At 45.4% G+C, this 21,330-nt stretch overlaps 1 protein-coding gene across 1 annotated transcript in view; it reads left to right on the top strand.

The window, feature by feature from the left end:
• Window positions 1-21,330, top strand: part of ZNRF3 (zinc and ring finger 3) — a 158,180-nt gene that overhangs the window by 99,141 nt on the left and 37,709 nt on the right. The gene's annotated exons all lie outside the window — the stretch shown is intronic.

Below are 21,330 nucleotides of genomic sequence, written 5' to 3'. Positions count from 1 at the left end.
TCTGTTTTAAACTGAATCATTTTGTTAAAGGGAAAGGTTTGGAGAAAGGTATTAAGATTTTAGTTGGGAGAAAATGTGGTATCTCCTAAGGATAGTGTTATTGCCTGGATATATGTATATATTTTTTCATAATCTCAGAAGCTGCTGCCTAGGTACCATGGAGAGACAGCTGGGGGAAAACAGAGGTGGCTTTGATGAAGGATGCTTGCCAGGGAGTGTTTCTCAGACTTGAAGATGTCCCAGCGAGTCTCCTGAAAGACTTTTGGTCCAGGAGGCTGTTACGGGTTAATCTATGATTTTTTTTTTTTTTTTAAGATTTTGTTTATTTGACAGAGAGACACAGCAGGAGAGAGAACACAAGCAGGGGGAGTAGGAGAGGGAGAAGCCGGCTTCCCGCTGAGCAGGGAGTCCAATGCGTGGACCCTGGGATCATGACCCGAGCTGAAGGCAGACGCTTAACGACTGAGCCACCCAGGCGCTCCCTAATCTGTGGTTTTCATGTCCCACTTGTCTTCTGAATCTTCTGAGCGCTTGTCAAGTTCTCCTGCTCTTTTATAGGCGAGGGGGAAAAAAACCAACCCAGGAATTATTACCTGTTTGGTTTACAGTTCATGAAGTCAAATCAAGGTGTTTTAGGTGACCCAGGCCCTGATACTTCATCGTTTAGTTGGCCAGACCTGCTTAATGATGCTAGGAGAGCAGCGACCCCTTTGAGAATACGTAAGTGTTTTCCTAGGAGAAATGCCAGCTACATCCAAAGGTTAGGAACACTGCTTTCCTTGTGGGTAGTACACTTCTTGTATAATATTTTCTCCTCTACTTAAGTTGATGTTATGCGAGGCTCAGCAACTTGGCCGAATTTGCTTTGCCCCCCCGCCCAGTGGAGTTCCGCCTCTGCATCTGTTGTGTCTGTAAGTGGGTTGGAACAGGGCTCCCAGGGATGCCCCATTGTTCTTCGATGGCTTAGTGGTGTTGAGGTCACTCAAAGAACCTGATTGTTGCTTCCTCCACCTGGAACAACCATAGAGTGGTTTTACTTGAAGAGTTCTGTATGGTTTGGCCTGCCAGCCTGCAAAGCCAGGTGGTATAAAAACCCTAGATGTATCTTGAATCATTAAGTACTTCTTGCGTTTATTCATTCACCAAGTATTATTGAATGCAGAAGCTAAGCATGTGGTTCTACCTGCTTGCAATCAACAGCCCTCTCCCTCCACCACGTTTCTATTTGGAAAGGCTCTGTCGTGGCCAGGCGGTATTTACCTGTGGTTAGTTACTAAAATTTGGCTTCATACTTGAGAAAAATCATTAGCAAAAATGCTTGGGCCAGAGAAAGCAAGATAGTTCCACAGTTGTTTAGAGCCTGGGTGTATACCGGAGGTGTGGTGACTCACACATCTCTCTCTCCCCCTTCCTTTTTTCCTTTCTCCCTTCCTTCCTTCCTTCTTCCTTTTCCTTTCTCATTCTAAAGTGTAACAGTTCTCAGCTTTGATTTTTGTTTTTCAAGATTTTATTTATTTATTTGACAGAGATCACAAGTAGGCAGAGAGGCAGGCAGAGAGAGAGGAGGAAGCAGGCTTCCTGCTGAGCAGAGAGACCGATGCAGGACTCGATCCCAGGACCCTGGGATCATGACCTGAGCCAAAGGCAGAGGCTTTAACCCACTGAGCCACCCAGGCGCCCCTCAACTTTGAGTTTATTAAATTTGCTAACTGCGCTTTCCCCCCCTTTTTCTTGAGTCATTTTTTTTTTTTTTGGAGAGACTAGGGTAAAGAAAAGCAAAGTGAGCCATGTGGGCAGCCCTGTCTCCTGCAGATAGCATGCTTTTCTTTCATTTCTTTGCTCTCGGTGGCTACGGCAAGAAGGTGGTGGGCAGTGGAGAGAAGCACAAAAGGAAGAAACTGCAGCCAAGTCACCGTGGGGGTGGGAGGAGGGACGGCTCCATATAGATGTTGAGACTTGCTGAAAACCCTCGAAGGGAGGACTCTGTCAGGCCTTTGGAAAAGCCTGTGGGGGAGTGGGGTCGGGGCAGGGCCAGACACAGACCCCTCTCCCCCTACCCACCATGCTCCCCGCCCACAGAAAATGCCATGGGGCGAAATGTTGAAACAAGAGAGGAATGTCCTAAATTAAAAAACTGTAAATGCCTCTCCAGGAGTTCAAATAAAGTTTCATTTTAAAAGCAAAAGACATAAACTCATCACCTTAGTTTATTACTGAATTCTTTTGAACTCCTCAGAAGGGAACACTATAAACTCATGAGAGAAGAATGATTTATGATCCCCTCCTTATAATCTTTTCGGTTCTGCAGGAGGCAGGGCAGACGGTAGGATCAGCTGGGGAGGCAGAGTTGGGGTGAGAGGGAGTCCCCCACAGGGACACAGCCAGCCAGGGCACTGCGCCAGGCCCTGCATCATATCAGGCGCGGAACCAATCTCTCGGCTTTCTGGGCCTCTGTTTTTCACTTCATGTCAAGAGACTGTTACGGCCTCCTTACTCTTCCACTATTTTCAGCTTCTGTGTCATTTAATATCTTTTGAGATTCTAGTTTGTGGAGATTCTCTTTGCAGCTTTGAAAGGCAGACTCAGTTGCTTGTGACAGTTGAAGTGCTGGGAAATTAAAATAGAATAAAATTGCCACTTCTGAAGAGCTTGCTCCTGAAAGTAAGGGGTCGTTTTTAAACCATCCCCAAAGTGCAGGAACTGTATTTATGCTCTGGACATCTTAATCCTTCACTTCAAAGTGTTCATTAAGCATCTCATGAGACGGGGAAGAAATTTGAAGGTCGACTTTACTAGCTTCGGTTCCTCTGGCCCGTCCATGTAATGGAGGGTCTCCTGGCGGGAACACACGGGATGTGCTGGAGTTTCTAACAAAGCCTGCCTGGCCCAGATTCCATAAATGAAGGCAGAATACACCTCCTCTCCTCCTCTTCCCACGCTGGAGTGGAACCTTAGGGAGGGTTTGGAAAGATAGGCTGGCCAACAGGCATGGACTGGCTCTTTCTGGTACTTAGGAGGACAGCATGAGGAAATTCATGGAAAGACAAGAAAGGCAAGGTCAGAGAGACCCAGCTCTGGCGGAGTGACCTCAGAAAGGTCCCTTCAGTTCAGGGACCCTTGGGCTCCTCCACGGGTCTCGTGTTGCCCTTGTCATTGTGTTGGGGGTCCTGCGAGATGTTTGCGGAGAACTTTCCACAGAGGCTGGCTAGTGGTAAAATGCCTGATGGGAACATAAAGGTGGCCATCATGTGTTGGGTGCTCGCTGAGTACTAGGAGCTTTCCAGGCGGCATCTTTCATTGTCAAACTGACTCTGAGATGGTGTCCCAATTCCCGTTTTACAGTGAGGAAATTGAGTCCCAGAGAGACATTCTCTACGTGACCTAAGACCAGACGGCTCTCAAGTAGCCGACCTGAGATTGGAGATAAAGACCGGTCTATTGCCTCATCTGAGTTAGTTTCTTCCCTTTGCCCCTTTTTGTCTTCCCCAGTTTGTAGATAAAAATTGGATGCTTTTTCAGTAGCCACTGGCTTGGTTAGGACTGTTGGTTCCTCTTAACGGAGACCCAGCTTGAACCACGTTGCGCCAAAAGGGGATTTGCTCTCGAGGCTCCTGAGTGGTATCAGGGAACCTGTGAGAGGTGCCGCTGCTCTTCTAGAACACCCGACTCTGGGGCTCCATGCCAGCGGCTCTTCCCCAGGTCTTTTGTGTATCTGCTTTCACTCTTCTCTCTCCACCTGCTTGGTAGGACACACAGCCCCCCAGTATCCCTGGGCTTGACACTCCCTTGGTTTCAAGCCTGAAGGATTCCAGAAAAGGATTTGTTGGTCCATCTTGGATCTGGTGGTCACTTTTAGTTTGGTAAGCTGTGATAGAGGGCTGGGAACATACAGAACTTAGCTTCCTGCCCAGCCATGTGTGGGGAGTGGGAAGAGGAAGTGCTCTCCAGAGGAAAGCTGGTGGGGGACGACAGTGCTGGGCTACCCCCTTGCAGTCACCAACTCCGAGATGGGATCGTTAGCCGATGGGTGATGTCCATAGTTTATCCTGAGTCATTCAGACAGGCACTGATGGGAAGGGGCTTCTCTGGTTCGTGTGTACTATGTAGCGTTCGTTCCTCCCCTTGCCCTGAGCTGAGGCTCAGTCCCTGGTACTAACCGTAATTGTGAGGAGAGGTGAGTCCATGGGGCTGGAGGGGTCAGATGGGTTTTACAGAGAGGGGCTCTATGTATGAGTCTGGGAGAGGTAGGGGAGTAAGCTTCAGGAATGGGAAAGGAAGGAAGCAAGAAGTTCTTCAAGGGGCATTGAAAGTTGCTGGGGAATGAAGAGGCTTTTCAGGTTAAGGAGTGTAGTCTTTATTCCGTAGGCTGGTTGGACAAGGAAGGATTGGGTTACTCTTTGCTGTTGGGTGTTTCTGGGAAGTGAGTGGCTTCTTCAGTGGCTTGGAGATATTCAAGCCAGTAGCATTGCTGAGGATGTCTTGTGTTTGCCTTCATTTTTCCTGTCTGGCCACCTGCTCTTCTTCTGTTTTCACATTTAGGTAAATGTGGTGTGTAGAGACAGTGTGGCCAATAGTGTGTGTCAGGGTGGAAAACTGCTCTGGCCTATAATCCCGGCTCTTCCGATAGGCAGTGGGACACCCAGAAAAGAGATTGGCAGAGGACTGAACTCTTAAGTTTGCTCCGCCCACCCACATCCAACCTTCAGAGTATCTTGGGAACCGCTTCACAAAGAATAAATAAAGACCCTAGAAGCCAAAATGACTGGAAAGTACAAGAAATTCTCAAAGGACCTTCATTTTCTCAAGATGTTTGGGAGGAGAGGGAGCTTAGAATGGTTGAGACTTGGGTTTAGGTATCAGACTAACTTGAATTTAAGCCCCAGTTCCAATTCTTTAATCCGTGTGACCTGAAACAGTCCGTGGGCCCCTTGGTACGCTTCCACCTCTTCTGTGGGAACAGCACCTAAAGGAGACAGTGCGCGTCAAGTGCTGGTCATGGTACAACTAGAAACACCAAGCAAAATGTAAGCCCTCATGGCCCATCCTCTCCCTCCTGTGTTCCCCTTCAGTTTCTTTTAGCTCTCAAATTCCTATTACTTGAATAGTCCCTGGTGGTTGCCAGGAGCTATGGAGAGGGGAGGATAGGGAGTTTGGTGGGGACAGAGTTTCATGAAGAAGATGAGAAAGTTCTAGAGATGGATGATGGTGACGGTTGCACAGATCCATGAATGCATTTCCTGCCTCTAAGAAGAGTTAGAATGCATGCTTAAGAAGAGTTAAAATGGTAAGTTTCGTGTTATTTACATTTTCCCACAGTAAAGAAGAAATGGTATTACTTAATTACCTCCACAGTAAGTGAAGTTTGATGGCAGTGGGTGTAGAGAAAGGAAGCATTTGGTTCCTGAAGCGATGGCGCGTAATCCCACCGTGAGTGATGCGTCTGCTGGGTCCCGGGGGAAAGCAAACCCTGAAATCCTGTAAGGGGAGTTCTAGAGAGGTTCCAGGAGCAGTGAGGACAGAGACCAAACCCCCTTTGTCCATCAGGCTACCCCCAGGAAAATGTCCTTCACGGAGTGACTCCTGCAATAGGGAGTTTGGGAAAAACAGAATTCTTGGTATTCTCTTTTCACACCATAGCAGAAAACAGGAAAGTGACCCTAACTGCCACCCCCATATGTTTGAGTTTCTTCACCTGATACTAAGCAGAACCTGATGTATAATATAGTGATAGGTGGTAGCTGGTCCTTAATGGACAAGGAATCATCCAGAAAGGGGACCGTCACTCCATGATGATGAATGGCCAAGCCTTTCTGCACCAGGGCTTTACTTTACTGGCCATTGTTCCTCTGGGTTCTCTGATAAAAGTCAAAGCTGGTGAAATCATTGTATAAGTGTTGATCTAGCACAGAAGTTCTCACAGTATGGTCAGGGGACCCTTAGGTATTCCCACCAGTGGTCTCAGAGGACCGGAGCTGTTTTCATAATAATGCTCTGATACCACCTGCTGAATCACTCATTCCTTCACAACTGTATGGTGGGCTTCTCCAGAGGCATCATTTTGTGTGGTAACTTCATTGTTCTGTTCGCTAAGGGAATGTGTGCTTGAATATTCTATGTTTCAAGGATTTCTCAGTTTTGGGGTGCCTGGCGGACTTAGTTTGTAGAGCATGTGACTCGATATCAGCATGGTGAGTCTGAGCCCCATGTTGGGTATAGAGTTTCCTTAAAAATAAATAAATATTTCTTAGTTTTAATTCTTAATATGGCAAATATCAGTAGATATAACATGCAGAAACAGAAGTTCTTTGTGGTTCTTTTAATTTTCGAGATGATAAGAGGAGATCAGAGATTTGAGTGCACTGAACTACCATGACATCTCCATGGAAAGATCATCTCCTAGAGCTTGGCTGAGGGAAAAGTCCTGATGAAAGGTTAGGGGAAGGGCACTTGGGTGGCTCAGTCGGGTAAGCCTCTTATTCTTTTTTTTTTTTTTTTTTTTTAAGATTTTGTTTATTTGACAGACAGATCACAAGTAGGCGGAGAGGCAGGCAGAGAGAGAGAGGGAAGCAGGCTCTCTGCTGAGCAGAGACTCCCGACGCAGGGCTCGATCCTAGGACCCTGGGATCATGACCTGAGCTGAAAGCAGAGGCTTTAACCCACTGAGCCACCCCGGTGCCCCAGCCTCTGACTCTTGATTTCAGCTCACGTCATGATCTCAGGGTCCTGGGACCGAGACCCCCATCAGGGTTGAAATTGGAATTGCTGCTTGAAATTCTGTCTTTCCTTTCCCTCTGCCTGTCCCCCACTGGCACTCACTCTCTCAAAAAATAAAAAAAACAAAGTTAGCAGAAATGAGTAGAAACTAGGGGACGGACGATGCAGGAACTAGAGGTGAATGTGTTGGCATGAAATTACTCTGTTCTGTCGTATCAGAGTCAAAGAGTGTTGCTTCTGAAGTTTAAATAATTGGAATAAAACCAATGGGTTGCTGTTTTCCATATTTAATAACAAATAACTGAACAATGAACTTGAAGAACTTAAGTAAAAAAGATCTTACTATTTTGAGATTTGCATTGGGATATGACCTTCAGCCTTGACCTTCAATAACAGCTTAACTAGGTAGGCCTTTCCTTAAGGCAAAAACAGGTGGCAACTTGGATCAGACTTAAGAGTTGTTTAAGAGCCTGTAGGTGTGTAGGTGGGGTTGGAGGGGGGTGGTTCTTATCCTCCAGCCTGCCCTTCTCATTGGCGTTTTTGATCACAGAATGCATTTCCTTGGGTGCCTGAGTGGCCTGGCCAAGACCCAATTAGCACTCTTCAGTATGAGATTCCCGTCTCCAGCGGGACGGTGGGACTGGGGTCTGACTTGCTGTGGGAGAGGGGAGAAGGCAGCCGACTTAGCAGGATCTCAGAGGCAGCTGCCCCCCATCACAGGCATTGGCCTCCTCCATTCAGGGAAACATGGGGCACTTTGACTACACTGTGTTGCCAGGGTATTGCTGGGGAGCACCATGTGCTTGCGGGCATTTACTTATGTTGGACCTTCTCTGAGCATGTTATCTGAGTTCTTTATTGCTGTGGTTCTCACCTGGAGGTGTGCCCTCCCTCCCAGCCCTTGGGACATTTGGCCATATCTGGAGACATTTGGGTCTCCCTCCCTCCCCGGAGGGATTGGGGATAGTCATTGGGCGTCCCACTGGTACCTAGTGGTTAGAAGCCAGGGATCCTACCCAACATCCTAACAGTGCCCAGGACAGCCCCCCACAACAAAGAACCATCTGGCCCCAGATGTCAGTGGTATCACAGATGAGGCACCCTGTCTTATGATGGACAGATTTTCTCTCCCGAAGAAGACCTTAAATTCTACTTCTTCCTCTTTCCTTCTCTTCCCTGTCCCACAGCCCTCCAGTATAATGCCATAGTAGCCTTTGTGGTATGTTGTGGTGCAGTGCATGTTCAGTGTTCGAGCACATTCGTGTTTCCATGTGAGCAGTGCAGAGAGCCTGGATCTTGAGGAAAGCCGTGTGGTCTAAGAATGAAGGGACTGTGGCTTCCACTCCGGTAGTAGCTGGGTAACTTCAGGCCAGTTAATCTCTCTTTGCCTCCATATCTCTGTCAAGATAGTTGTGATGATTAAAAAATGACATATGTCAAGTTTTTGGAATGTGTGAATTCTCCACAAATAACAGTTTCCTTCCTTCTCTAAACTTGCTCCTACCAAGCGGATGAAAGTCCTTTTTCTAAGGTGAGCTGAGGTGGGTTTGTTGTTGGAGAGGAAGTTTGGAAGGCTCTTTGGATTTATTTTTAGGGAACACTTGGGTAAATACCTCCCATATTTGGTTAAAAAGGAAAGCAGGAAAGGAACTTAGTAAAAGAAATCAGATCAGGAGGAAAAGATTGGCATGATATGAATGGAAAAAGGAAAAAACTCAGGGAATACCAACTTTTCTCCTAAGGTCACGTGTCTGATGTGAAAATCACAAACTCTTAATTTGATGCTTTTCTTCTCTACCTAAATCTTCCAGGAACCTCTTGGTTAAAAGGCTATATTAAGCACAATACCTTTTTTTTTTTTTTTTAAAGTAGATCCACAACATTTTTAGCTATAAAAGGCTAACCAAAACCATCATTTGAAATCCACTGAGAGGCTTAAGGGAATTTTGAAGATAGAGTGAGCAACGAGAACAAATGATGTGTCTGCCAATGCAAGGAGCACAGGCTGCTGGCCACCTCCCCGGACTGGGGGAAGCCTGGCTTGTGGACACTCCTTCTGGCCGTTGTCCCCTCCAGTTGAACCAGGCTTTCACAAATGAGTCTGTCCTAGGAAACTGGGAGTGTTACAGGCCGGTGGAAAAGCCCATAGAATATAGCTCATGTTCTCGTCAACCTTTGAGAGGCCATTTTGAAGTATGAAGAAGTTAGAACCCAGCATAAGTCATTATAATATGTCTAATACCTTTCCCATGTCAGATGACCTGAATCCCTCATACCTGGAGATACGCCCCAAAGTCCCATCTGTTCTCTGTTCTCAGAGGGGTCTTGCACATGCCCGGTCACGTGTGTGAGTTAGCCCAAATAAGCAACAGTGGGCTGTCAGTCACTCAAAAGTTTTTATGGCCATGCCATGGCCATGGCCATCTCACATTTTGGGGGCTGTCCCGAGAGTGGTTGCATGTCATTGGCTTACAGTCTACCAGACCCCTGGAAAACCTGCACACGTGGTTGGACCATTGCACATTTTAGAACATTTAGGTTTCACCTGTGCAGGAGAGCACCCCACTGGGTCTGGAAGCGGGAGGAATGGGGATGTTGACAAGATCCTGGCTGCTCATCTTGGGCATAAGACCATGGTAGCCTGCAGACAAAAGCAATTTCTTTTCCTTAATCTGTCTTTTGTGTTTTGTTTTCTTTCCCAAAAGTACCATGTTTTATTTGTTGAAAGGTACCATTTCTGTCTTGGTGCTCTGGTTTTCCAAATCAGACATTGGGTTGGGTGTTCTGACTAATGCTTTTTGTGCTTGGTTTGAAGCTGGAGGCAGTCTAAACAATTCCTTTGGGATACTGAAATACTTTAAATTCTGCATCATTTTTGCTAGTTATAAAAATAATAAGTGTTTCAACACATTCCAGTTGTCCTAAGCCCTGTTGGATAGAATAAAAATCTAGTTAGTCTGAAGAACTCAAGACTATTTCTTGGGATGTATAAAGGCCCTGGACTTCCACTATTACACATTAACCTAATGCTGATGGATTTTCACAAATATATCAACTCTTAAATGAATCTCAGAGAAAAGAATGTGAAATATGCAAGGAACTTGTTACCTTGGCTTGATTTTTAGAAACCAAATTTTAAAGTCTTGAGCTTGAAAAGCTTTCTTTCTCATCTCTTTATAAACATAGTAGTTTTGTTTTCAAAAGAGAGTTATTTTCTTCGTGTTTTTTCTTTTCTCAGAGTTTCAGTTGATAGGATTTTAACAGTTTTTACTGCCTCTAATTTCTCTAATTTTAAAAGCACACCCAAAATTATAGCACTTACTCATTTTACTATTTCTGTAACTAACAGAATTTTCTGGTCCCTTGTCCTTTTTTTTTTTAAAGTATGTAAGCAGTATAATAATTTTGACCACCCCACCATTTTTATGTTCCTTGTGCCAAGAACAGTGCAAAGCACATATAGTAAGCAGTCAGTAAATGTTTGTTGCATGAAATCATTAATTATGGGGAATTTGAAAATAAAAGGGGGTGAAAACCCTTTGTCTACTCTAACACAGGTACTCTCACTTTTAGATTATGCCCTTCCAGTGTTCTCCTCTGAGCCTGATTTCTAATGTCATTATTATGAAGGCACACATCTATTTGACCTTTCGAACTTAATAATATAGTCATTTTACCAATTTCCTATTATTTTCATAACCTATCATTTTAATGACTGCTTACTGTGACAGACCATGATTTAGTTGACCATTTACCCCAGGATTTAATATTTAAATACCTTCTGTTTTATTTTTAATCCTTACAAATAAACCACACTGAAACCTTTCTTTATGTAGGGTTGGCTCCCCCCCCCGCCGCCCATCTCCTTGAATTAGTCCCTTATGGTAGTATTCGAGGAGGAGATTACAGATCAAGGGATATAAACATTGTTTATGACTCTTGAGGCAAACACTTACAAAGTGCTCTCCAGGAAAGTTCCTCAGTTTATCCTACCAAAAAAAAAAAAAAAAAAAATCATTTTTCACATAAACAATGCTAGTAAAATTGACCATTAATTAATCCTTTTCTTTTTTTAGTAATTTGAAAGGTAAAAATAGTACTTTATTGTTTTTATTGGCATGTCCTTGATTATTGGCAAATGTTAAACTCTAAGTAAACTTTTTTCCATCTACTAATTAAATTTCCTGTCTTGTGAATTTTTGTTCAGGTCCCTTGCCTATTTATAAGGATAGATTTTAATGTAGATTTTTTTTAGTTTTATTATTATTTTTTTAAGATTTTATTTATTTATTTGAGAGAGAGACAGAGACAGAACATGAGCAGGAGGGAAGAGGGAGAGGAAGAAGCAGGTTTCCCACCAAGCAGGGAGCCCGATATAGGGACTCAATCCCAGAACCCTGGGATTGGGGCCAGAGCAGAAGGCAGACACTTAAACAAACAACTGAGCCACCCAGCCACCTCAGTATATATATATATATATTTTTTTTTTGTAGCAGTGTATTCATTCCTTGTCTTTTGGAGTTTTTCTTATCTGTCCGTTTTATTTTATCTTTGTTTATTTCTTAGCTTTCTTGGCATGCAGGAGTTTAAAAATCTTATGTGATCGTGATTCCTTAATGATTTCTTCTCTTGCTGTTAAACTTAATTATTCTGTTCCCTCTCTTGCAAACTTAGAGTTATTTTTGCTTTTTCTACTTTTTCTGTGATCACTGTTTTCCTTTTAAGGTAGTACATCTTTAAATCACTCAAAATTTATTTTGATGTGTAATATCAGGAAGTGTCTGTGTCTTTCAAAGTTCTTCTAACCCCTTTTAAATCATTTCCTTCATTTTATGTATCTTCCTTCTTGAAAAAAGTAATAGACTCTGTTCTCCTGAATTCTAGAGTAGGGTCATATTCTGTATTACCTCCTGTCAAATAAACTCTGTGTCCCTTTTTGGGCCGGTACCATACTGTTTCCATTTTTGTTGTTTTATTTTTATTTTTTTAAGAGTTTAGCATTTTTGTTGTTTTCAGACGTATTTCCAGAGCTAAGTGGAATATGCTTCTGTGAACTCACTGGAAAGAATTCATTGGTAAATCAACAAAGCAGATGCCTTTTTGTGCTGTTTAGACCAGGGAATCCTAATTAATCCTCATCTACTCTCACTCAGTGTGCATCATATCCCTGCCCCAACTGTCAGCCTAGAGAGTTGCTTTCATGACCCATGTTCATTGCCACAATTGCCATAACCAAGTTTCACTCCATTTCAGCATGCACACATAATTTTTTTTTTTTTTTTTAAGTAGGCTCCACACCCAACACAGGGCTCGAACTCAGGATCCTGAGATAAGGAGTTGCGTGCTGTATAGATTGAGCCAGCTGGGCACCCCAGTGTACACATAATTTTTTATTAGGAAATGTACACTGTGGTTAAAACCAACTACACAGCTTATTTCAACTTCAGGTTGTCCAAGATTGTTTCACCACCAAAACTTTCCTACCCGGTTCTGTTCTGGAAATACGCATTCAGATGGACTCTGTACAGAAACAGAACAGAAATAGCTGATCAGGTTGTTGTCATATGAAGGTTTACTCATTTTTTTTAAGTGTACAGATTTTAGTGTATTCATGGAATTGTGCAACCATCACCCCCATCAGTTTTAGAATTTTCCTGTTCTTTGTCTCTCACAGATAGAAATCTATTATCAAATACATGATTTTCCATCATCTCCAGAAGAAACCCCTTATCCTTTCACAGTCATTTCCCTTTCCTTCTGGACATTTCTTACTAGAGGAATCATTCAATATGTGCTCTTTGGTGTCTAGACATTCTTTTGTCAGGGTCCTTCCATGCTGCGGCATGCATCGGTATGTCATTTTTTCCAAAAACGATTTGATTTATTTATATAGAGAGAACGCACACGGGCAGGGCTAAGGGCATTGGGAGAGGGAGGAGCAGACTCCCTGCTGAGAAGGGAGCCCCAAGCCGGGTGATCCCAGGACCTGCTCAAATCATGACCCAAGCCAAAAGACTGAGCCACCCAGGCGCCCCCATTGTGTCATTTTTTTAAATTGCCAAATAATATTCCATTGTATGTTGTTTATTGCTTGCTTATTTATCAGTGAATGGACATTTAGGTTATTTCAACATTTCAATTATTAAGGATAATACGTTTGTGACCATTTGTTTACCAGAGTTTGTGTAGACATAGGTTTTCATTTCTCTGGGGGTAAACAACTAAGAGTGGAATTGCTGGGTCATGTGGTAACTATGTTTAACCTTTTGAGGAACTGCCAGACTGTTTCCCAAAGTGGCCACACATTCTACATTACCACCAGCAGTGTATGATTTCTCCACATCCTAGCCAAGCCTTGTTATTATCTGTCTTTTTGATTATAGGCATCCTAGTGGGTATGAAGCGGTATCTCATTGTGGTTTTGACTTGCATTTCCCCAGTGGTGAATGATGTTGAGCGTCTTTTCATGTGCTTATTGGAAGTTTGTATATCTTCCTTGGAACTGTGTCTATTCAGCTCCCTTGTCCATTTTTTAAAAATTCATGATTTATCTACCACTGAGTCATAAGAGTCCCCTAAATATCCTTATATATAAGGGATACACATCCCTTATCAGATATATGATTTGTAAATATTTTCTCCCATTCTGTGAGTTTTCTTTTTACTTTCTTGATGATGGCCTTTACTGCACAGAATTTTTAAATTCTGATGAAATCTGACAATCCATTTTTTTCTTTGGTTGCTTGTGCTTTTGTTATCATATATATCTTAGATATGAAACCTCATAGTTGTCCTTACTGTGGTATTTTACATGGTCCTATACTGAAGGACCTTCTAGGGTTTGTAATAAGAATTTATTCTCTCTGTGGAAGCTTAAACTTATCAGAGGGCCGGGAAGCATTGATTTCTCTATGTTGCTGGTCCTGCTTTCCTGGATTCTTTTATTTCACCTGGGACATCTGACCACAGCAGTCTCCACACATCCTATGGCAGGAGGATGAGAGACCACTAGGCATGCCAGTGGTCAGGACTTCAGTTCCAGCTTAGTAGCTGAAATGGCTGGGTTGAAAATATGGAAAGACAGCAGAGCTACTGCCCAGCCTCCTCCTTTTTTTTTTTTTTTTTTTTTTAAGCTAATGGTTCTGGAAGATACTGGCCTGCCACTTCCTAAAATCCTAGCAAGTGCCCATGAATGCAGATGGTCCTGCTGACCAGCTCTAGGGATCCCATTTCTTATGGCTTTAAGATTCTATTCCATCAGGTCTAAGTGGAGAAGATGAAACAGTCTGTCAAAATAAAGGTAAGAGAGGGGCTGTTTTTGAAATGCAAAAGAAACGATATAGGCTAGTGACAGCTGTCAGTAAGACTCCCACCCCCACTGTGCTTTTTAGTGCCTTTGAAAAGATAACAGCTCAAAGGGCCCGTTTTAGAATGTTCAACATCTAGCAAGTGTTTCCAAAATAATTTTTCTCTCCAAGGTCTGCTGATGAGCACCAGACTGAAAATAATTCCTCTCACTAATGGCTGGTCTCTTGCTCTCAGAAGGGGGTGTAGGTGCCTTGGGGGTAGGGGGTGGTCATCGACCAGGATTCTGTGCTCCTAAAAACAGCACCCACAGGCACGCAACCCACGCAACTCAACCTTCTGTCAAGTTCTCCTCAGAAACCACAGCCTGTCTGGAAGGGCTGACTTCAGGCCACGCAGCCTTCGGCAAGTGCCTGCTTCAGACAGTACCTGGCAGGAGCTGGAGCAGATAGCCAGGCGCACGTGGCAAGGGGAGACGCTTGCGCAGCGACTTCACACTTACTGGAACCGAGACTGGTTTCCCAAGTTCTTTTTCATGATGCCAGAAGCACCAAGAAAGGGGAAAAAAAGGGGCGGGGGGGGGAGTTATTCTGGGTCATTCATATCATCCGAAATACTCTTTGTTTGAGCACGGCGTGTTTCCTGTCATAGAGTCTACAGTCCTTCTGCTGGTATTACAGTGCTGTTAGCTTTTATAACATGATTGTGATTAAAAAAAAAAAAAAGTGTAGTTGGCTACCATACAGAATTTTTACTTGGCATGGAAATGGACTCTTCCCTAAAGGTCAAAATAGAATCAGTTTGTTTTGCAAAAGGATTACCTGTGGAATTGCTTTCAACTGTTCACGCTGCCACACACACTCCACCCTGCCCGCCCCCCACACCCCACTGTACACCCGTCTCTTCAGAAGCAGTTCTGTTGTCCAAAGCTGCATCTCTGACCAGGCCCCGCGCTCGTCGTCTGTGCTGAGGTTGGGCTCTCTTCTGTACAAGAGAGAAAATAAGAAAATTGCCTGTTTTAGGCAATGCAGGTGTGTTTCAGAGATTTAGAGTTAAGAAGTCAGGTAAATATTTTGGCAGCCCAACAAAGGTAAGAAAGGGAGAATGCACCTAATGGGCTTCTCAAATTACAGGCCTGTCCAAACACTTGCCTTCCTCCAGAGACACTGGTCAGGGCTGGAGGCCCCCTTGCGGGGTGCTGGCTGCAAGTCCCAGCTGAGAAGCCGGCTCACTTCTGTCTCTGGTCCTGCCTGGCCCTGTGCCAGATGGGACACTTGGGCTTTGATCCAGTCCCACAGAGAGAAAGATATTCATCAGTAAGTGGGAGATATGTTCTCCACAGATTCTAATCCTAACGCTTCCTCTTCCGGGCGGAAAAAATTCCCAGAGAGCTTTTTCCTCCCCTTTTAAAAATCAGAATGATGAAGAAACAGGGCACAGAGTCTCAGAAACCAGCCGCAGTGTGACTTCGTCCACCTCTGATACTGGGAGGCTGACAGCTGTGGCAAGAGGGCCGGGACCCACCGTGGCTCAGGGCCGCTAGTCTTCTGGGCTCGGGATCTAGGCATCCAAGCACGGCCCATGCCTGCCTGTCTAGGTGGCTTCCCCGTTGCCTGGTTTAAGAACAGAGACATCCCAGAAGGAGGGAGCTCTGACCTGCTAGTGGCCTGTCTCCATCAAGCTGTGCTTTGTGTCTCTTCTAACAGAAGGGCAGACATAAAAGCTGCCTCTCTTCTTTGCCCTCCCCCAGTGGCTTCCACCGGATCACCTTGGCAGGGCCTCATCCAAGGAGGCCGAGCAGGGGGGCAGGGAGGAGGGAGGAGGGTGGCGGCTGCACTGGCGGCTCCTTTGATCACCTCCCGCCCGGTTCCAGGCCCTGCCGCCAGCAGGCCAGCCAAAGGCCTGGCTCTACTGATCTGATGAGGTGCTGAATAGGACCCGAGGGGCAATGACGGGAGCGAGAAGAAAGCCTCGAATGAAAAGGAAACCCCGTGAACCTGCTCGGCTTCATTGGCCAGATTTTCCTACCAGGGAGCCGCTCAGTTCCTGCCAGTCCCTCGCCCCGGCCCCTCCTGTCTCTGCTTTTCAGACCCTGTGTGTGTTTTGTGTTTGAATCACGGCTGCTCTCCCTGGTTCTCAGGCTGGGAACCCACTGTGCCTGTTTCCATGGTCACTGGGAAGCTCTTAGCGCCATGTGCTTCAAAGGGAACCTTTCCCCTCCCAGCGCTTGCTGCTGCCTGCCCCAGGCGGCCACACAATGAGCGGCTCCTCCGAGCCAGGCCTCTGACCCTTGCATGCCAGGAGGAAAACCTTGCCTTTGCCGACTGAGGCCGTGTTACCTCCCAGAAGTCCCCCTCAGCAGACCGTGTGCTTGTGCACGCACTATGGCCCATGGGTCTCACGTGCGCCCTCATAGGTTTAGATGGGATATGGAGATTACAGGTCAGAGTTTGGGAGTCTTTCTGAAATTAAAGAAGAGAGCAGAGCCTAAGCCCCTGTGAGGAGAAGAGGTGGCCTCCTTTGGGATGGTAGAGGGGAAAGAAGAAGAAGATTTGAACTGGGACAGGTAGTGGACCCTGGACACCATGTGGAACTATCTCAGCTGGCTCTGGGGTCTTCGGGGTCTGTGCTCACTCCTCCTGGGCCATAGATGCCCGCCAGGTTTGAACTTGGTTTTTGCTCATTTATTGAACAGTGCAGAGGAATGAAGCCTCTCACATCTGAGTGGAGAGAATCGGTGGTTTCATGGTCTTGGGGGGCTGTTACATGTTGATGCTGGAATTAAAAGGTCAGTGTCCCATGAAGACCTGGTGTTTTAGATCCAAGCCAGGCCCCCTCACTTGGAGCTCAGGATGTTCACTTCTGCCTTGGGCTTATCGAGCTACAGAGAGCATTGTGGGAAATCGGAGGTTTCTTGAGCTGTCAGTTTCCTACCAGTCTTTACCTTTTGTTAATATTTTGGTCATATCTCCTCTTTTTCTTGTACTCCTTTTGCCCTTCTACAAAAACTCTTTTTCTTTCCTTTTTACAAAACTATCTGAAATTGTACCTCTCTAACTTGTATGCTCAGACAATGCAGGAGGGCCTGTGAGGATGACACAGTTTTTCTATATTAAAAAAATGTCCTCACCTCCATGTCCCGTTTGGTGGGCAGAGTCCATGCTCCAAATCGTATTCTTACTCCTGGGAGTTAAAGATCCAAGACCGTTCAGAGCCTGGACATGGAATCTGGAGTTTGCTGATCATGCGTGGTCTCTGTGGAGATGATGACTCCCCCCACTCCATGCTCTGAGCTGACTCCTTCCAGATTCTTTCCCTGACTTGACATGCAGAAGTTAACAGTGGCATGATTAACTTTAGCTCTTTGAGGTGTCAGGCATGTGTCTTGAAGAAACTAGGAAAGAGGGGGACGCCTGGGTGGCTCAGTTGGTTGGATGACTGCCTTCGGCTTGGGTCATGATCCCGGAGTCCTGGGATCGAGTCCCACATCGGGCTCCTAGCTCCATGCAGAGTCTGCTTCTCCCTCTGACCTTCTCCTTGCTTATGCTCTCTCTCTCAAATAAATAAATAAAATCTTTAAAAAAAAAAAAAAAAAAGAAACTAGGAAAGAGGGATTAGGGTTCAGATTCACTTGAACCTTCTGGGTTTTATATATTTACTTTTTCCCCACTGTCAGGCCTGTCTAACTTGGATCTGGCTCTTCAAGGCTTAAAGAATGAGTACCTTTTTCTTTCTTTCTTTTTTTTAAAAGGATTTTATTTATTTATTTGACAGACGGAGATCACAAGTAGGCAGAGAGGCAGGCAGAGAGAGATGGGAAAGCAGGCTCAATCGCAGGATTGACACGGTGTTTTAGACACGGGCTCAATCGCAGGATTCTGGGATCATGACCTGAGCCCAAGGCAGAGACTTTAACCCACTGAGCCACCCAGGCACTCCTGCCTTTTTCTTTCTGTGTGTCCTTGGGACAGAGCTAAATGGCGGAGGGGTGTGGGATGGATTGGGTACCACTGGAATCTGTGCAGGTGAAGAGTGCATCGGTGATGACCCTTGGCTTGAATGTCCTAGCTCTTCAGAAGATTATTGGTTTTTCATCGGTCACACCAACGACTGTTCTTTTTTTTTTTTTTTTTTTTTTTTAAGATTCTATTTATTTATTTACTTGACAGACAGAGAGCACAAGTAGGCAGAGAGGCAGGCAGAGAGAGAGAGGAGGAAGCAGGCTCCCTGCTTGAGCAGAGAGCCTGATGGGGGCTCGATCCCAGGACTCTGAGATCATGACCTGAGCCGAAGGCAGAGGCTTTAACCCACTGAGCCACCCAGTGGCTATTGTTATTGGCAGCTTTACTAGAAGGATTAAGAAGTTGGATGTCTCTCACCACTCGCTACTGATTCTCCAGTCGAATTCTGTGGCAGTGATAATCTAGGTGGCCAGTTGATCTGTTCTGTTAGCCAAGAAGGTTTATTCAGCTGTGGGGCCAGGGTTTGTAGTTTAAGGTATGCATGTGTAGAGGATATTGAATTTTCACTACCCAAACCCTTCTTTGCCCTGGTTGCCCTGGTCCCTTGAGGTTCAGCACACAGCTCTGGAGTGTCCAGTGGGGCTCCAACCACCCTTTTAGGCATGGCAAGGTCATCGTGGGGAGAGAACTGGGAGGGACTTCTTCAGGTCTGGGCTTAGTCTGGAATTTTCTGTGGCCCAGTAACATGTTTGCAAGGAAGGCTTCACCGAAGAGATGAAACTCAACTTTTAAGAATGGGTGGGCTTGGGGTGCTTGGGTGGCTCAGTGGGTTAAGCCGCTGCCTTCGGCTCAGGTCATGATCTCAGGGTCCTGGGATCGAGTCCCGCATCGGGCTCTCTGCTAAGCGGGGAGCCTGCTTCCCTCTCTCTCTCTCTGCCTGCCTCTCCGACTACTTGTGATTTCTCTCTGTCAAATAAAAAAATCTTAAAAAAAAAAAAAAAAGAATGGGTGGGCTTGGGGTAAGGAAGGGATGGAGGGGGAAATCAGAGGAGCAGGGCCAGCGGGAGCAGAAATAATGCATGATGTATCCCAGGGCCAGTCAGAGAGAGTGACTCAACAGGGCCTCCTGTTTTTATCAGAAGATCCCCTTGGCAGAGAAGGCATTTCCAGGGAATCTTTCAAGAGGTGTGCAGAATAGGAGCACGCCGTGGAGGGGAGGGGAGCGTGTTCCCAGCAGAGGGAACAGGACGTGCTTAAGTCTAGAAATAGATTGCCAGTTTGGGCACTTCTGTGATGTTGCCGTAGATTGCCGTAGATTGATGTTCTATGGCAATTTAAGTAAAAGAGAGGGATACAACTTAGCGTATTAGAGACCTTAAAATGTAAAATCCAAGAGAATTTTTACAGGAATGAGCTCAAGTGGTACTTGGTGGAACTTGCCCAGTCAACATAAAACATAAACAGGACTCCAATTTTCCTTCTCTGTGCGCGAATTCTTTTCATCCTGAACCCACTCCCTCCCCCCAAATTGCCATTCAGTGTAAGTAACTAAAAGTGACCATTTTAAAAGATTTTATTTCTTTATTTGACAGAGCGAGAGAGATCACAGGTAGGCAAAGAGGCAGGCAGAGAGAGAGAGGGGGAAGCAGGCTCCCTGCTGAGCAGAGAGCCCGATGTGGGGCTCAATCCTAGGACCCTGAGATCATGACCTGAGTCGAAGGCAGAGGCTTTAACCCACTGAGCCACCCAGGTGCCCCCATTTTGACCGTTTTTAAGTGTACATTTATTTCTATGGCCTTAAGTACGTTCACACTGTTGTGCAACTATCCCCACCGTCCATCTCCTGGATCTTTCATCTTCTCCAGCTGAAACTGTCTCATTAAACACTATATCCCCATTTCCCCCTCCCCAGCCCCTGGCACCCACCATTCTCCTTTCTGTCTCTATGAATTTGACTACTCTAGGTATGTCATATAGATTAGAATCATTTAAAATTTGTCCTTTTGAGGGCGCCTGGGTGGCTCAGTGGGTTAAAGCCTCTGCCTTCAGCTCAGGTCATGATCCCAGGGTCCTGGGATTGAGCCCCACGTTGGGCTCTCTGCTCCGTGGGGAGCCTGCTTCCTCCTCTCTCTCTCTCTGCCTGCCTCTCTGCCTACTTGTGATTTCTCTCTCTGTGTCAAATAAATAAAGTCTTTAAAAATTTTTTTTTTAATTTGTCCTTTTGTAAGCTTTCCATTTAGCATCGTATCTTCAAGATCCATCCCTGTTATACCATGTATCAAAATTTCCTTTTTGTGGTTGAATAATAATCCATTGTATGTTTATACCGCATTTGTTTATGCGTTCATTTGTTGATGGACATGTAGGTTGTTTCCACCTTTTGGCTGTTGTGATGGTGGACACAGGTATACAGATGTTTCTTTAAGACTCTACTTTCCTGGGGCGCCTGGGTGGCTCAGTGGGTTAAAGTCTCTGCCTTCAGCTCAGGTCATGATCCCAGGATCCTGGGATCGAGCCCCGCATCAGGCTCTCTGCTCCTCAGGGAGCCTGCTTCCTCCCCTCTCTTTCTGTGCCTACCTCTCTGCCTACTTGTGATTTCTATCTCTCTGTCAAATAAGTAAAATCTTTAAAAAAAAAAAAAAAAGAAGAAGAAGAAGAAGACTCTACTTGCCTGGGCGCCTGGGTGGCTCAGTAGGTTAAGTCTCTGCCTTTGGCTCAGGTCATGATCTCAGGGTCCTGGGATCGAGCCCCACATTGGGCTCTCTGCTCAGCAGGGAGCCTGCTTCCCGCCCCCACCCCTGTCTCTCTGCCGGCCTCTCTGCCTACTTGTGATCTCTGCCTGTCAAATAAATTAATAAAATATTAAAAAAAAAAAAAAAGACTCTACTTTCCTCTCTCTCTCTCTCTCTCTTTTAAAGATTATTTTAGAGAGAGGGCATGAGTTGGGGGAGGGGGAGAGAGAGAGTCCTCAGGCAGACTCCCTGCTGAGTGTGAGGCCATCACGGAGGCTCCTTCCCATGACCCATGAGATCACGACCTGAGCCGAAACCAAGAGTCATCCAGGCACCCCAAGGATTTCAATTCCTTTGGGTATGTATACCCAGAAATGGAATTGCTGGATCATACGATATTCCATGCTTAATTCTTTGAGGAATTACCATAACATTTTCCACAATAGTTGTACCATTTCACATTCTCACTGGCAATATACAAGGATTTCAGTTTCTCCATATCCTGTTTGCACTTCTTGGTGTCTGATAGGGTTGTTTTTTGGTTTGGGTTTTGTTTTTAATAAATAGCCATCTTAAGAGGGGTATGAGGTGGTTTGTCATTGCAGTCTGATTTGCAT

The sequence above is a fragment of the Mustela lutreola genome, chromosome 11 (genome assembly GCF_030435805.1).
Source record: "Mustela lutreola isolate mMusLut2 chromosome 11, mMusLut2.pri, whole genome shotgun sequence".
In the NCBI taxonomy this organism is placed as follows: Eukaryota; Metazoa; Chordata; class Mammalia; order Carnivora; family Mustelidae; genus Mustela; species Mustela lutreola.
The sequence above is the reverse complement of the archived record's forward strand: the minus strand, read 5'-3'. Positions and strand labels throughout refer to the sequence as shown.